The sequence below is a fragment of the Calidris pugnax genome, unplaced genomic scaffold, assembly GCF_001431845.1.
Source record: "Calidris pugnax isolate Ruff unplaced genomic scaffold, ASM143184v1 scaffold54, whole genome shotgun sequence".
Lineage (NCBI taxonomy): Eukaryota > Metazoa > Chordata > Aves > Charadriiformes > Scolopacidae > Calidris > Calidris pugnax.
This window is the reverse complement of record NW_015090864.1, coordinates 8,908,447-8,924,766: the sequence shown is the minus strand read 5'-3', so window position 1 is coordinate 8,924,766 and position 16,320 is coordinate 8,908,447. Positions and strand designations below refer to the sequence as shown.

At 38.4% G+C, this 16,320-nt stretch overlaps 1 protein-coding gene across 1 annotated transcript in view; it reads left to right on the top strand.

Annotated features, from left to right (window-relative positions):
* PTPRN2 (protein tyrosine phosphatase, receptor type, N polypeptide 2) overlaps positions 1-16,320 on the top strand; it is a 644,397-nt gene that overhangs the window by 560,093 nt on the left and 67,984 nt on the right. The window lies entirely within an intron of this gene.

The window sequence follows — 16,320 nt, the reverse complement described above, 5'->3', positions numbered from 1 at the left end:
CGAGTGCAGTTTGGAAGGGTTACTCCTATGACACAAGATGATTTGTCAGAGTTTTTACTCTCCAACTGTTGCCTAACCAGAATTAAAATTCACCTGATCTCCTTTACAGTTAACTGAAATGCTTGGGGAAAAAAAAGAACTTCATTTGCCCAAACTTAACATACGTACCAATTCCTGTGCTAAGATTCTAAGGCGATATATTTGTATGGAAATAAGAGTAAAATTTCCTAAGTAGATGGAAATAGGCATTTAATATTTGCAAACAGTTTCATCTACTTTAAATGCAGCAAAATTGTTTTCAATTATATTGTTGGGAAAAATAAAAAATCGCAAAATCAAGCTTAAAGGAGAGAAAGTTGCATGTGGGAACCACTTACTCTGGCTCTGGGAATCTCTGCAGAATTGCAAGAATGAATTGTCTTCATACGGCGATAAACTTTAAAAGATGGTCAGGTTGGTTAAGATCACTGTTACGGTGTTCAGTGTCCATAATTCAGTCAATCCTGTTTAACCCTGAATGAACCCATACATATGTTAGCTATCTAACAGCATGTGTTATATCTTAGATGGTGAGGGTTCAAAGAAGGGTAAAGGAAATGCTATGGTGTCTTGAGAGTACAAACCACACAGAGAGAGTAAAAAATAGTTAATTTGTTTAGTCTAAACTGAACAAACAAAAAATCATTGATTCAGGGGAGCCTGCCTATGTGCTTTGAAATACAGGATGGGGAAAAATTGTTCTTAATAGACGCAGATGATACAATTAGGAAGAAAATATGGGTTAGAATCGAAAGGATGCATTTAGCCTGGATATCAAGGCAAGCCTAATAGGAGGGTCAGGCAGGCAGTGGATGTTTACTTAAGGGAAGTAGTTAAACCGTGAATTCAGGATTTGCTGAAGGTGAAGCAGGGCTAGGTTTACATGGGAAGATCAGCATCGCTCAGCTACAGCACTGAAGCAGATGATTGGACTTGATCAGAAATGCTCGTGTTTTGTGTCACCGTGGGTCACACTGAAACCGGAGAGCTGACCCAATTTATATTTTGCTCAAAAATAAATGCACGTATCTGTAATACCTTATTTGCCTGAATTTCTCTCCCTCTGGAGATGCTGTGGCTTGTTGGACTTCAGAAGAGGCTCGGCAGAGATAAGCTTTTCCTCCCCTTGCCCTGCAGCTATGAGTAGAGGAGAGCGAGGGGCCAGTTCACAACTTTTATACCATTCGATACAGGAAGTTTCCCAGTTCTTCCCATTTCCTGCTGGCACAATCCTCTTATCTTTTAAATTTTGTAGATATTTTCAGTGAAAAATATCTCAGTGCCTAAAAAAAAAGCGAGAAATATTAGCAAGGGGCCTAGTAAGAATGGCAAATACCATCTGCTTTGCAGGGGAAATGCACTTACAGTTCTGTAAATGTGCTTTTCAGCTCCACAGTGTGCAGTGAAGTAGCAGTTAGCTGAGCTAAGGCTCCTCGGTCTTTATTGTTCATAGGTGCCAGGACTTCCCCAGAGAAAATCAAACAATGGATTACTGTATTTAGTGACAGCGGGAAATATTTTATTTTGATTTATAAACAGAATAAATCTTTAATGAAAGTAGCTTAAAAGAAATGTGTCTGGCACTACTGAATGACTCCATGTAATCTTGCTCAGAGGTAGCATTGGTCAGAAACATTTCTGTAAAGCTGTTTAATTTGCTGGAAAGTGCTATCAGGTCATACCTGAAGTGATGTCCAAACCACCTCAATTTTGGTTTTATTGGAGGTTGTGGTTGGCCACAGGTACTGTTTTCTTGGAGGACTTGCTACTTGTGGTTAGCTCATGGATTATAGTGCTCGGGGTCTGGAGGAACCAGGAATCCTCCAAACCCATGTGTCTGTGGGGCAGTCTCCTCACGTAGACTGAAGTCACATTTTCAAAGAGAAAAATGCTGCATTTCTGCCGCTTTCCTGTGCAGCAGAGACATCTCCACGCTGCTGACAGTAGCATGAGGTAGTTTGTACTGTTGGCAGGAGGAAGCAGGGAGGACTCGGGAGGCCCAGAAGGACAGTGCTAACAACATTCAGAGCTTTTTTTTTTTTTTGCTTTTTCCTTTTCACGTTTTCTTTCCTCACATTCGTAGCAGGAGAGTGGCCCATATGGCACTTTTTGATTCTGTCTTTCTAAAAGATCCAAGCACTTTGGAAAGTGTAATTAGAGGAGCATGTTTTATGCAGTCGTGTTTGTGATGCTGACTGTCTGCTTTTAGCATGAGCAACAAGAAAGAAGAGCCCTCATTTCAGTCACTGTGGGTTATGCAAGAAAACAATTGTTTTTCAGAAGGTCACAGCAAGGGAAAGAGAAGGAACTTAGAATGAGATTTCCATCCACTTTATTCACATGTGGACATCCATATTTAAAGTGCCAAGAGAAGTCCTAACAAAGTGCAATGCTTCCCTTTGCAGTCTGGCGAGAAAACTAGGGGGAGGTTGAAGGTGTCCAGAAGAGATTTAGTCTCCCTGACTCGGGTTCCTAACATTTTAGGCATTTAATGAAGTGGTGTTGTTGACTTGAGTCCACAAATCCCCCTTTGAATTGGTGGAGTGAGTGGGTGGCTATGAAGGTCTCCAGAGAATTAGGCAGAGAGTGGATTTCTCTTGGGAGACCTCCCGTTGTGCCTGCACCATCCTATTGATGTCTGCAGCTTAGATGAAGGAGTCTCTTTTGTTCATGCTGAAGCACAAGTTCAGCACATAAATTAGGTAGATTGGATCCCACATCTGTTTCGTATATTACCACGCTTGTTTGGTTAAAATAATTATAATCTTTTATGAGTTTTTAAATGAAGAACAGTACTGCAAGAAGGGAGCGTATGCTTTTGATGATAACATTTTGAGGTTGTTGTCTGAATACCATATATGAGAGGGAATTTGCAGAAGCAGAAGTGATTTTCTGTGTTTTGGGTTTTTTTCCTTATAGAGACAGACATCCAAAATGGGGATAAGAAAGTTTGAATTTAAAAAAGGTCCTCTTCAGTACTTGTTTAAGCTGGAAGTCTGAAGAATCTTCTCCCTGAGGATATGAAACTCCTGTATGTATTGGAAATAATAACAGTCTGTGACAGTTTGTGCAGACTGTACTTTTCAGAAGAAAGTTTTGTAACTGAGCTGAATGAGGAAGTAGGAGTAAATGAACTAGAAATTGAAATCTAGGACTTTGCATCTAGTAGGTGTAAGTCCACTTGATCCTGTTGTCTTTGGCAATATGCCTGCAGAGCCAAAAGGACCTTCCCTACAGAGAAGTGCAGGATGTCCTCATATGCGAACTTAGTGTCAGAAGACAGTTCTGGCACAGGTTATGTCCTAGAAGGTGACACAACCCAAACTGGGGGACATGGGACAGAGACCTGCTGCTGGGAAACCAGTCCAACCCAAGGAGCTGAATTTTGTACCCACTTTAGTTTTGACACTGAATCAATGGCAGGATTGCTGTGGGACTGAGAAGGGGAACAAGGAGGCAATAGTTTCCAAGGTTGAACCTGGAGGTTTTTGATAACATTGTTACCAGTTTTTGATGGTTTATAAGCAATTTTCCCTCACTCTCATTTTTAAAAATAAACTCAGTTTGAAATGGACTCTGTGGGGTAGCTTCTATAGATTTTCTTTTAATTGAATATGGAAGAGTGTAGGACTGGGTGATAGAAGACTCATTCCAACAAGAAAAAATATTTGTTAAATCTTCCGACCACATTTTGCTGAAACTCCTTGATTTTATTCTTAAAGCTACGATAAAAGCAGGAGCGAAAGGCATCTAAACACACTTCGCTAAATAAAGAGAGGAGCTCCAGCGTGTGAGGACTGATAGCACTGTGCTAGAGGCAGGCGTACTTTCCACCTTGAGCTTAATCCATACACAGAGAAAACATTTTCTGTGTGCAGGAGCGTGATGCACGGTGTGAGTGCCGTGTGCTGCCCGGGGACACATGCCCCGGAGGTGATTAATGCCAGCAGGGACAAAGGTGAGGAGTGCCCGTAAGGAATACAAGGTCTTTGTCACAATCACGGTGTGTTTGATTATTTAGTGGGTTTTAATTTTTTTTTTTTCTCTTTCCACCATTTCCTTCTACCACCATTAATTTCTTTTCAGTTTTTATGAATTTCAAGAACATAAACACTCTGTTTAATAAAAGCTTATAACTGAGAAAATGAAGGAAAAAATCCTCCCTTACATGGGAGGGGAAACAAGTCAGTGGCAAAGTTTAGCTAAAAGCATAAACTCTTTACACATGTGCTAAGTGGATCTAAATCCCAACTTATTTTTCAGCTGTGCCAGTATAAATAGTTGTAGTAGACTCATGAAATGTAAGTCCCAAGAAGACTTTGGCCCTGAAGGCTGTTTCATCAGTAGGAGTCAGATTAGAGGAGTCACAAGGGAAAAGGCTGTTGTGTATCGCATTACTTAGTGACAAGATAGCCAATATCCCAAAAAGACATAAATACTGTGGATGGGAAAATCTTTACCCCTCTCCTTGAGCTGTCATGCTTCTAGGGACAAGTGAAGATGGTTGCCTCCTGAAAGATCTTCTGCTGATGAAATGGCATTCATCTCTTCATTTTAGTTGGTTTTTTTTCCTCCCTAAACACTTAAGTTATTTTAATACATTTGCCTGTTTGTTTAAAGCCAGGACTTGAGACACAGTAACGAAGAAAGATGCAAAGAACAGTGCAAAAAATCTCATTGCATATGAAAGCAACTCTACTAATAGAGCCATAAATCTAATAAATGGATGTATGTACTACATAGATTTCATCAATAAAACTCAGAAAAGAAATTCATGAACAGGTTACCCTTTGATTCTTCCATTTTTATTTGTTTCATGTTCAGCTGCCTCCCTTTTTCTGTATTAATCTTTTTGAATGGTCCTTAGGAAATAATGTCAATTACAGGAGTCAGTATTAAATCAAGAAAAACATTGCTCTTGAACATGGTATGAAATTAATTTCAAAACCCTTTTTTTCCTAAATTCTTCCCTGTTGGTTGTTTTCCCCAAATGTATTTGTGATTAGAAATAACTAGTCACAGTCTAATTTCTGTGACTACATCTTGGTCTGTCGTTTGACTGTGAGGTGTTTATTCCAGCTTTGTTTAAGCTGCTGTGGTTGAACACTTTCAGCCACCTCATATCATTCCCCAAGGCCTTTAGTAGAAAGATGAAGAAAACATTTCTATTAATATTCTAAAGTACTAATATTAAAAGTGTTACATTGGGAGAAGTACATGACACAAAACTAGCTTATGGAACTGTGTGCACAAAGTAAAAAGAAAGGATCACTTCCATAGCTGAAACTAAACTTGGTGGCTATCTGAACATTTTTCTGTTTCTCCCAGCTTTTTTCCATTTCTAGAGAACATCCAGGTAATGTCAAGGCAAGACAAGTGTCAGTTGTAGCAAGTAGTGAGAAATGCTAGGAGGTCATTTAATGAAAAAGATCTGGGTTTTGATACTTAAAAATGAAGACAAGGGATGTTACTGGGTCATCAGTTTCTTCTGAGGGTCTCACTGGTGGCACAAACCAGGGGTGAACACTCGTCCAGGAGGTACAGGAGTGCCAGGAGATACAGGCAGTATCTTTTTAGCTCCAAATGCATCCTGTGCTCTTTGCTGTATTTGTCCTATTGTACATGCTCACATCATGCATTAATTAATGGATAACTCATTATAGCAGTTAATCATATTTTGGATCTGACAGGTGGAAATGCCTGTTTAGAAGGAGAAGGATAATAGAAAGACGGTGTTTGAAGAAGACTTCTCAGGCAGGTGGCCCAAGTTGGCAATACATATTATGGTGTATTTCTGAGCTGGTGGCAGAGCTCAGACGTGAGAAGGAGGTGAGTTTTGACTCACTGTGGGATAAAGAAATGGCTCACACAAGTTGCAAGTCCTGTTGCACTGCTAAGATCAAATGACGTATGGTAAATGGGACTACAACTTCAGAGCTTCTGAATACACAGTTGAGGATGAAACTGAAGCTTGCTTCACGGTACTTGCAAAGAAGGGACGTCCTACTGGTACTGTGTTTTTGCACTGTTATACCAGTTGCAGTTTAAGGTACCCAGGAGAATTCAAGTGGTATTTGGAGAGCTCCTTCTTTTCACATGGGCTAAGGCAGAAGAAGCTACTGAAAGTGGTTAAGATGCAATTAGTAATAGAGGCAACTTAGTCCCTCCATTGATTCAACAAAGTCTGTTTATGCTCATCTTCAGGGCAAGATAAAAAAAAATAAATATATATTTTCCTCTCTTTCTGAGATTAGAACTTAACTTGACAGTGTTTTGTGAGTAAAGTATCAAAATTTGGGTGGTACTTGGAAAATTTAATGTGTAGGACATAGACAAAATGCTCCTATGACGATCAAATTTTGCATATGCGCCCACGACGCAGCTGTGGAAACCTTTTTAAATAAGGAGATAAACATTAAAATAATCTGTGAAGTTTGCTTGTGGATGACATAGTATTTGCTGTTCCATAAAGGAGGTCTATGTTACTTTTTGGTCAAAACCAGATAAAGTCTACTACCCTCAAATATTACATCCCTCCCCCAGTGTGTCTTTATGAAATACATAGTTTTACTATGAATTTGCCTCCTTTTGATAACTCTTCTTGTTTCAGAGTAGAGTAATAATCTTTTCATTTTTCTAGTTGGTAGCTCTCCCTCAGTGGTCCTTTCTCCCTCATCCTCTTGTCCTAAACTGGTGTGCTAATGCTGCTTTAGGTTGACCAGCTGGCCAAGAAAACCCTATTCATAGGAGGGGAGAATTTCGAGTTGCCTTTTGTTTCTGGCTGCTTGCTGTACCATTGTATTGAATCAAGAATAGAAAGGAGGGGTGACAAATTGCTCGTAAGCATCACCTCCGCCCAGCATGACCTGATACTGATCTGGGAATTATTCTCTGCCCTTTTCTTTTTGGAATGACTATGAGGGCTGGTGTCCAGGTCCTAAATTGTTTCTGTCCTTAGTCTGGTTGGTAGTAAATGCATTAACATCTGTTGAAGATGGTTGGTTTCTGGATTTGATGTGTCTTTTAAAAAATATTTTTCTGACTATGTATCACAACTGCATTATTTTTAAGATGACTTAGTTTGCCTCCTTCTGACTGTACTATCCAAAATATTCCCATGAACATCCAATAACCCCACTGCATGTAGCAACTAAGTAGCTGTCAGAGTGTAGAATTGGGGCACATTTTTGTACCTCTTTCATTAAATTTGTGCATGTGCTACATTTTTATTTAAAGAAAATAAACAAAAAAATACAATGTCTCCTTATTGGATACATTATATTTACACTCTGAGCATTGAAGAGAGTCTGGTAATTATGAAGTTGCTTAAGCATTTTTGTTTCAAAATTAAAAAGGTACTGAACTTGAGAAAGCAAATACAGTCAGTTATTTAGCAGTGATTCATTCATACATTCTTTTCATATTTAATTTAAGTGGACTTTAGCTGGTTGCAAATAAAAATACTAAAGGACTAGCAATGTACATACTGTGATTTGTGTTCTTGCTGTCATCCAAATTCACAGAAAGTAGGAAACATATTAAAGACATTTGATAAGACCAGGTGGTCTGAGTGAATAATTTCCCTTTCATTAACATATTCCCCTTATTAACTCTGTAATTAATTGTACATAGCTACGGAAAGCTATGGAAATTGCATTTTGAGATGTATCAAAGCTGACTTTATGCTTCAGACTTCCATGCAATTTACTATTAATGAAGCAAGAGATGGAGGCCCCAAATCTATAATTATTACTTACTATTTGAATGACAAGCAAAGAATTTTATCAGCACAGTTTCAAATGAAAGGGGATTAGCAGCTAATGTTGAAATTGTTAATCTTTCTTATTAAAATAATTTTGACGAGAGTGTTTAGCCTGAAAGAGGTTTCTGGAACATCATTTACCATTAAAACAGCTATTTTCTGAAGCTCAGTATGAATTTGTCTAAGTTTGACAGCAGGGTGCAAATATTTTTTAAATGAATGAATATTTTATGGGAGCTAAGGCTGTTCATGTGTGAGCTGATTCCAAGCTGCTTGCTGTGTGCATGTTCCTGGAATGTGTAGCAGGATGGTAGTTCAATATCCTTCTTACTGAAGTGAAGATGTCTACTGAGATAGTGATTGGAAAAAAGCTGCAGCAGAAAAATCTAAGAACCGAAATTTCACCCAAGACTCTGTCTGCACTCAACTTATTAGCAGGTGGGAGCCTGGTCAGAGTCAGTACCTAGATCTTGGAGATATTTTTGTGACATAAGAAAAGTATATAATTCTGTTTGGTACCAATATTACTTCATGTTTAGCTAGGCCTTCTTACTCCTTTAAATGGTGGTACATTTTCATTTTTCATATATTTTTATTAGTGTCATGTGCCTTGATGAGTATTCAGTCGTGGGTGCTTTATACCCATATGTATCCTTGTATGTAAATACTGTGTTCAGCAATGATATCATTGTATAAGTAGAGATAAATATTTGTGAGCAGAGATAATAATATGCACATCTTTTAAGTGTTAATGAAAAACTACCTGGCATTCTGAATTTTAAAACTTTTCCTTGCAATATTTGTAACTTTCAGCTCTTTACAGGAGTGTACAAATTAAGGTGACCAGATTGTTTTTGCTCCTTGGGATGAGGAAATTGCGAATATATAGTGACATAAATGGTGAAAAGCAAAGCAGTGATAATTTAGAAAACTTAATTTGCAATGGTCTCAGACACATAAGTACTGGCAGAGATTTATGTTAAAGAACATTATTAATTTTCCTGTGTTCTTCTATAGAAAAAAAAGTTAAAGTAAGAGATGTCACATGTCTTTGCCAGTGACAAATTTTACTAGCAGAATAGATAGAGATCATTTAAATGCTTTGATTAAGACATTATTTGCATGAATAGATGGACTTTATATAAAGGTACCATCAACACAGCAGACCCCCAAGCACCTGCTCTACCATGAGATTACCCTGAGCTTTACCTCCGTGTGAACTTGCAGGAGCTTGGTTGGGTTCATTCAGGAAATTACATGTTAGAGAACTAACCTTGTATCTGCAGCCTTACAAATGTTCCTTTGCAAGAGTCTTGCGGGCAGAGTGGTGGTATAGCTTCTGCTACATTGTGCCATAGGCTTCATTCATCAGACAAAATCAAAGGGTTTTTAGTTTAAACATAGCAGTTGTTAAATGGAATGCAGTAACAACACCTGAAGAAGCAGTTTCATTATAAAAGCATGTCTTGTCTATATTATAATTATGTGTTAAGTCACAGACATCAAGGGTTCTTCTTAATGTGTAAGAATCGTAACAAACCATGCACACCACAACCATAAGAGTCCATCACTGTGCCAGTGTGGTAGGCGGGTGTCGTTAAGAGGTGGAATTTGTCAAGGATGAAGCTAATGCAGAATCCAAAATTAAAGCTTTTCTAAATGCAGGGCTATTTCTGATGCAGATATTTATCTACAGCTTTAGTAGGAAGGCACCCATAAGAGTTGGTTTGATTTACTACAGCAGCCACACAGAAGCAGGAATGTAAAATCCCCAAGGCAGTGCTGGCTCACAGCTGGAGGGGTGTCCTGGTGCTGCTCAGGTGGGCATGAGTGATAGTTGCCTGAGAAGAGTTCTTCCTTATTTCCTCATTGCCTCCTTTCTCCTGTTGGTGTCCTTGTTTACATTAGACCAGTCTGGCTGAAAGCATTATCATAATATCTAATCACTATTAACATAGTGAATACACTAGGCACTAATGGTGCCTAAAATGTTATTTCTTCTGGAAGTCCAGAAATTACTTTTGTGTTATTTAAAGTTCTGCTGGAGTCAAGAAAACTCTGCAGTATCTGAGGGTATACACCAGCCTTTGCCTTACTGTATATGTGTCCTCACAAGTGAATTTTGAGAAACTTTGTCCTCCAGGCCTGATATAAGAAATTTTGATTAAAGTCACGGGGAGCCTTTCGACTCCCTTCAGTAACCAAAATAATAATAAGCCAACTCTTACACAGCACGTTTGATCAGTAGGTTCAAAGCTCTTTTTAAAGGTCAATATCATTATCCTGTCTTTTTAGTCCAGGAAGCTCAGGCACAGACAAGAAACTGTCTTGACCAAGACTAACCTTGAGGTCAGAAGCAGAGCCAGGAGTAGACCTCCATTCTCTGGTGGCCCAGTGCTCTGCTCTCACAACTAATCATATTGGCTTTAATAGAAGAAGGATCATATCGAAGGGTAATATTTTTGCCCTTTTTTGTCCCTCGTTAGTCTTTTTTAAGACATGAAAGTATGACATGAAAGTACAAAGGAGTTCTGCACCTGGGTTTGTCAGATTTGATTCTGTGAGTTTAGTTTTGGCCTCATTATCTAAGAGCAAACTATTCTATATTTGGAGACCTGGCTGAAAGATATTAGATACACATTGGAAAAGCTTGTGAAAACCAAACTGAGGATGTGCAGTCTATAGTCAATTACCTCTGTGACAGAAAAAAGGTGACATCTATTCATTGTTTGAGTCTCTTGTGAATTGATTGCAGTTTTCCTCAAGAATATACTCCCAATCTGCTAGATCCTTAGCCATCACACATACGCACACGTGCACTGAATTTTAGGTTCTCTATTTTGCTTTTTTCTTCTGTTTAGCATTAAGCTGTAGTTGTACTGTCTACTCAAAATTACTGCTGTCACGCTGTCAATGTTTTCTCCTTGGTTAGCATGTGAAGGGAGATGTTCCAAGGAAAAGAAACCACGTATGAGAAAATGTTGACAGTTATCAGTTATGACCAAAATTTGCTCCTTCCCATAGCATTTTCTTTATTTGCTGTGTTCTGGTGTTTGTTTTTCTGATTTATTACTTTGCAGTAGAATGTCTTCTTTCATCATTTCCCTTCTTTGTTGACCTCTACAGTCTGTTCTTGGCATCTTTTTCTGTCCTCTTTTACATTGTCTTTCCCTTGTTCTTATTTTGCCCTCTGTCACTTCAAATGTTCTTGTCTGTGGATTAGACCAATGTTCCTCAAACTTCTTTAAAGTGTTATCCCTTTCTGGCTTCCATGGAAACCCAAGAGTCCCAGGAGTAGGTAGGATGTCTTCAGCTTACGCACTTCTAAAGCTTTTCTACCATCACTTCACAATCCCTTTTGAATCCTTTCATGAGAAAAATATTTGAGAACTTGAGAATCACTGAGCTAGGCCAACCTCAGCTGAAAATCCCATGGAGCGGAGATAAAAGGTTACATAAAAAACTGAGACACTTCAGCTAGATTTGGGAGCTGGGTAGATACCAGCTGCATCTTTCTTATGACCAGCATTGCTGAGCCTCCTGCTGCACGCTGGTTCGGCGTGGCTGTGTCACATGGAAGGGACAGGGCAGAAGTCAGGCATGTATTCTCCCACGATTGTCTCCTTTAAGTCCTGGAAGTACTTCTGTGGAAAAATTGTTCCTTCACTGCTTACTGTCCTCACTGGCAGTTGCTCTAATTGGGTTGCTTCTCTGCAGTTTGCAGTATGCAAACATGGAACTTTGTAGGTTGGGGATGTGTTTCCAAAATGGTCCTGAGTCGATGATTTGACCATTGAAGATGTTTGTGCAGTTTGAAGTTTCCCATCTGTCACGGTTACAGGAGTTTTCTAAGGAAAGGGCTGATTATCCAGTCCGTTCTTTCCCTGCTTTTTCTCACAGGTGGCCGTACATTCACTTTTGCTTATGCTGATTCTGCCGCTAGGCTGTGGGCATAGCATGGATTACAGGACTTCTTGGATTTCATATTGCATATTCTCCATTTACACACAAACCAGCATGTGTGTTTGTGTACAAATTCTATTCATTTAGATACCCCATCCCCCCTCCCCTCCCAACCACTAAAAAGCAGAGGTGTTTTCCTTTATGAGTCATAATTTGCTCCTGGAAAAGTATCTTTTCATTGTTATTCACATATTTAAGAAGAGTAGTAAAAGTATTACTGCTTATCCCTTTGCTCTAGCAGAGATGTTATGTCTGTAGAAATAATATTTTCCTTCCTATACTCAAGATGGCCGCTGTCTAGAAGAGGTATAATTTGCCAGACTCTCTATAAATCACATCATATGCTGTATCACTTTGATGTACTTGGTCATGGTTGCCTGGGTTTTCCTAGTCTCATTGTCTCTGAAGAATTTGACCATGCTTGAGGAGACAATTATTTTTAAACATGACATTTTCAGAATTCTATATTTATCTCTTGGTAATTTTTATATATAGTAAATGAAGATGACTATACAAGTACTCTGAAAAGAAACACTTTAATTCATTAAAATCTAAATTTGCAAATACAGTATCCAACCAGGAACCCAAATTTAGATGCTTAATTGAGTTAGCAAGTCCTGGAGAGGAAGAAGGCAGGGAATTTGGTTTTGTGTTTTCAGCTAGGTAATTAGTGTATAGTAATATATTTTTAAAGTTTTCATTTCAGGCATGCAACATCATTAGTAGGCATATATATGAATCATAAATGTCTTGAGTTGTGGTATGGTGTTCAAACCATTAGTAAAAAAAATTAAGTGAAAAGAAGGGATCATCTGAAAAATAGGTTTAATGTGTAAGAGGAAAATAGCAGTTTCCTGTGAAAATGGAAATGGGTGTCAGTATTTATCACAGAGTCAAAGGACTTGATTTGTATATGTTTTTGCAGTTTTTCTGCTACTTTTTATTCAGCTATGTAGCTTACACTTTTGCTTTTTAAAAAAACTACCAGGAGCGCTTCCCAAAATGTCTCAGCTGACGAATTTAACTGACACTATCCTTGGCGTCAGTTCCTATACTGCAGAGTTGTCTTTAATGGGGAAGCTTGGGATTTTTTGGTTTGGATTTATTTTTGTTTTTAAGAAATGTCACAACATATCCCATGCTGTGAAATAGCAGTATTTGGCTAAGAGGTTTAGACCTTCATTTTTTTGAAATAACATTCTTTCTCTATTAAAAGGCTATTTATAATTTTAAAAATGTATTGAGAAATCTACCATAAGAAGTACAGAAAGCATGGAAACTGATTTTGGCTAATTCATCTTTTCAATCTTTTATTATTTAGTTTGGTATGTGTTTGTATAAGCAGAATCTAACATGCATAAATTAAATTCCTCTCTCGTCAGCCACTTAATTTCTAATAAGCCCTGTATTTCTAAACAAAATCCCTAAACCAAAACCTGTTCTAATTCCATTAGAGTCAGAACGTTTGGAATGCTCTAATTACAAAAATGTTATCAGATATGGATTCATGAAGGTTTCATGACCTTTAGCCCTGTCTATAAACATGATCATGGGAAAAGGGAAAAACAACAGTCAAGAAGACTGAGTTCTGAATTCTGCGACCCCAGGAAATTCACTTCGATGGTTGTGCCCTTTCATTTCCCCTCTGTGAAACAGCAATGATACTTGCCTCCCCTGCAGAAGTAATGTGAGTACTTTCAGACAGTTGGACAGAAGGAGCTATAGAAATACAGAGATTGTAAGGGAGCAAATTATATTCCTTTTATGGTAATCATCTTCTCCTTTTTGTTGAGGTTTATTTAAAGCAAAGTAATTGCAGGGGGGAAACTTCATAGCCATAATTTAGATTTCAAGAAAGGGGGTAAGGAGGAGGAGATGGGGGTGGTTGTATTTTAAGACCTAGAAGACACCATTAAGTAGCTGATAATCCTTGAGAAGGGATTCTTTGTACAGTGAATTTCTTTATCTTCTGCTATATTTAGAAAGCCAGGTAGAGTAAATACTTCGTAATTAAACATTCTAATTTTTTTAAATGTTTAATTTCTTTGCAACGTTTCCTTTCAAAAGCATACCTGCCTCCATCATTCCGATTCAAGCAATGCTTAGCATCACATGTATTTTCCAAGATCTCCTCCAGAGCTGAAAACCCGCGTCAGTCCACACCAGGTTGTATCCAGCCATTTCATTGGGATTTCATTGAGCACCTTTGGCAGCTGGGAGCTGTAAGAAAAGGGATTAGCAAGTGTTTGTCTGACAAACACTGATCCCAGCACCTGCTGATTGGATTGAAGTAATCCTTTTACAAGTTACAAAACTCTATTATCAGAGCATTAAGAAAGGGGGAGGCAGTGATATACACTACATCAAGGGTATATTAATTTAGGTAAACACAACATAGGTTGCCATTTAATGTACTTGTGAATTATAGTCATTCTTGCAAAAGTTGCACAATAGTCTAGTCTGGTAGATAATGCCATACGTTGCTCATGCAGAGGTGATACTTCTCTGGAAACCCAAGGACAATAATTTAAAATTATTTTTAATGCTTAAAGCACAACTATGCTCTCTGTGTACATGCTTAGTTGTTTACAATAATCTTTATATCTAAAAATATAACATTGAAATTATGGAATGTCATTTTTTATTGTTGGCTGATACCACCATGGAAGTTAATTTATTTCCTAATAATACAACCTATTTGAAACAAACTAGGGATATTATTCTCAACCAGGCTGAATAGTTGCTTTGTCAAAGAATTGCCTCCTCCTGCTTGCTTTTTTTTTTTTTTTGTAGTTTGCCTTCATCGCCTACCATATTATGTATGATATCAGTAGTGTTTTATGCCAAATTACTAGTAAAGTTTTGTACTGGTTTTCAATACTTAATTGAAAAGGCTTCAAAACTATTCTTTTCACTGGTTTAATCAGGTACTGAGAAAAAGGAGAAAAGATAGATCAAAAAACATTACATTAGTCGTATGGCTCCAGGCACAGAGGAAGAAAAGTAATTTCTTAGTGAATTTTATAAAGACAAAATACAAATTCCCAGGTTCTTATTTTCTAGGTTTTTTTATTTAGACAATTCTTGCTGATAAGATCAGGAGATCCAGGATGGCACAGGAAAAGTTAGGAAAGAGGCTCAAGACTGAAACGACTGACTAATCAGATGATGAAATCCTGGCTCCAGTGAAGTCAGGAGTGTTGCCATTGGCAGTAGTGGATGCAAAATGCTCCCAAAGATTGAAAGTATGTGAGACGTTGTAGCCTGATGTTAATTTACTGAGAGTTCTTACAGGTTCTGTGAGCTACTGACTGTGAGTTGCCACAACATAATTTTTATTTATTATTGTGGTTTAGGCTGAATCAGCCAATGACCCGTGACAGAAGCTCTTCCCCCACCTCTCACTCCCAGGAGAAAAGGAGGGAAGATAAAGAGATTTACGAGTTTAGAAGGAACTAAACTACTTTAATGAAATATTAATAATAAAATTTTAAAAAAATGAAAATAATGAAATAGATACAATATGTACAAAACCATATCAAGCTCCCAGGATGACATCACCAGTCAGCACTGGGGAAGTCCCAGACTGGACTCAGTGATGTATGGGAACTGGATTCCAGCTCTGGAGTCAGGAACGCACAGATCAGGATCAAAGGCAGACGAACAGGTTCCTCCTCAGACTATTGGAGAAAGAGGATGACCCTCTGATCCCTCAGCTTTTATACTGAGCATGGGACAGATGGGATGGAATACCCCTGTTGGTCAATTTTGGGTCACCTGTCCTGTCCCCTCCTCCCTGCAGGTATAACCCCTCTACACTTTTCCATTTCCGACCCTCCAGTGGGGCAAATAACGAAATTCGTAGACCCTGGTTGTTATAGCAGAAAGTATAAGCCAGAGCCTCTCGGCATACCATTCCTTGGCATCAGCTATAAACATTGGTCTCATCTTTCTGAGAACAAACAGTTTTCTGCAGGATATTCTGTTAAATTCCGAGAGTTAGAAGAGGCCTATCTAAGAAATAAAATTACTGAACAGAAAGTTGGTTCTGTTTTTCCTCAAACCAGGACATTTCTATAGGTAGGTAAATAGATACAAACTCCATGTAACTAGCTCAGTAAAGTCACACTTCTCCACAGTTAAGGTTGAAAACTTGATTTGCCATGTTAGGACTAAAGCTAGTGCTTTTAATAACAGTTACAGAGTGACTTTCAGAGGTGGAGCTGGTCTTGGTAACAGCTATAGGCTCTGCATTATTGTGGGTTGGTCAGATCAGAGCATCAGAAACATCCATGGTGCTTCAACAGAGCTATAACTATTGGAGAAAACTGAATTTCTTAATGTGTTAATTGATTGAAAGACTTAAATCGGTTGAGATAGCAGACCTTAAAGAAAGGGCGCACTTTGAGGAAGAAAGGTGGGAAAGGTGTGAGCATAGTTTTGCTCTGCTCCTATGTTTCCATCTACATGGAGCACCACCGATAGCATTCTTCATGGAAACCTGTGGTGAGCTCCCAGCCCTTAGTCTCTGCAAGAGCACTATGGCAGCTCAGAAA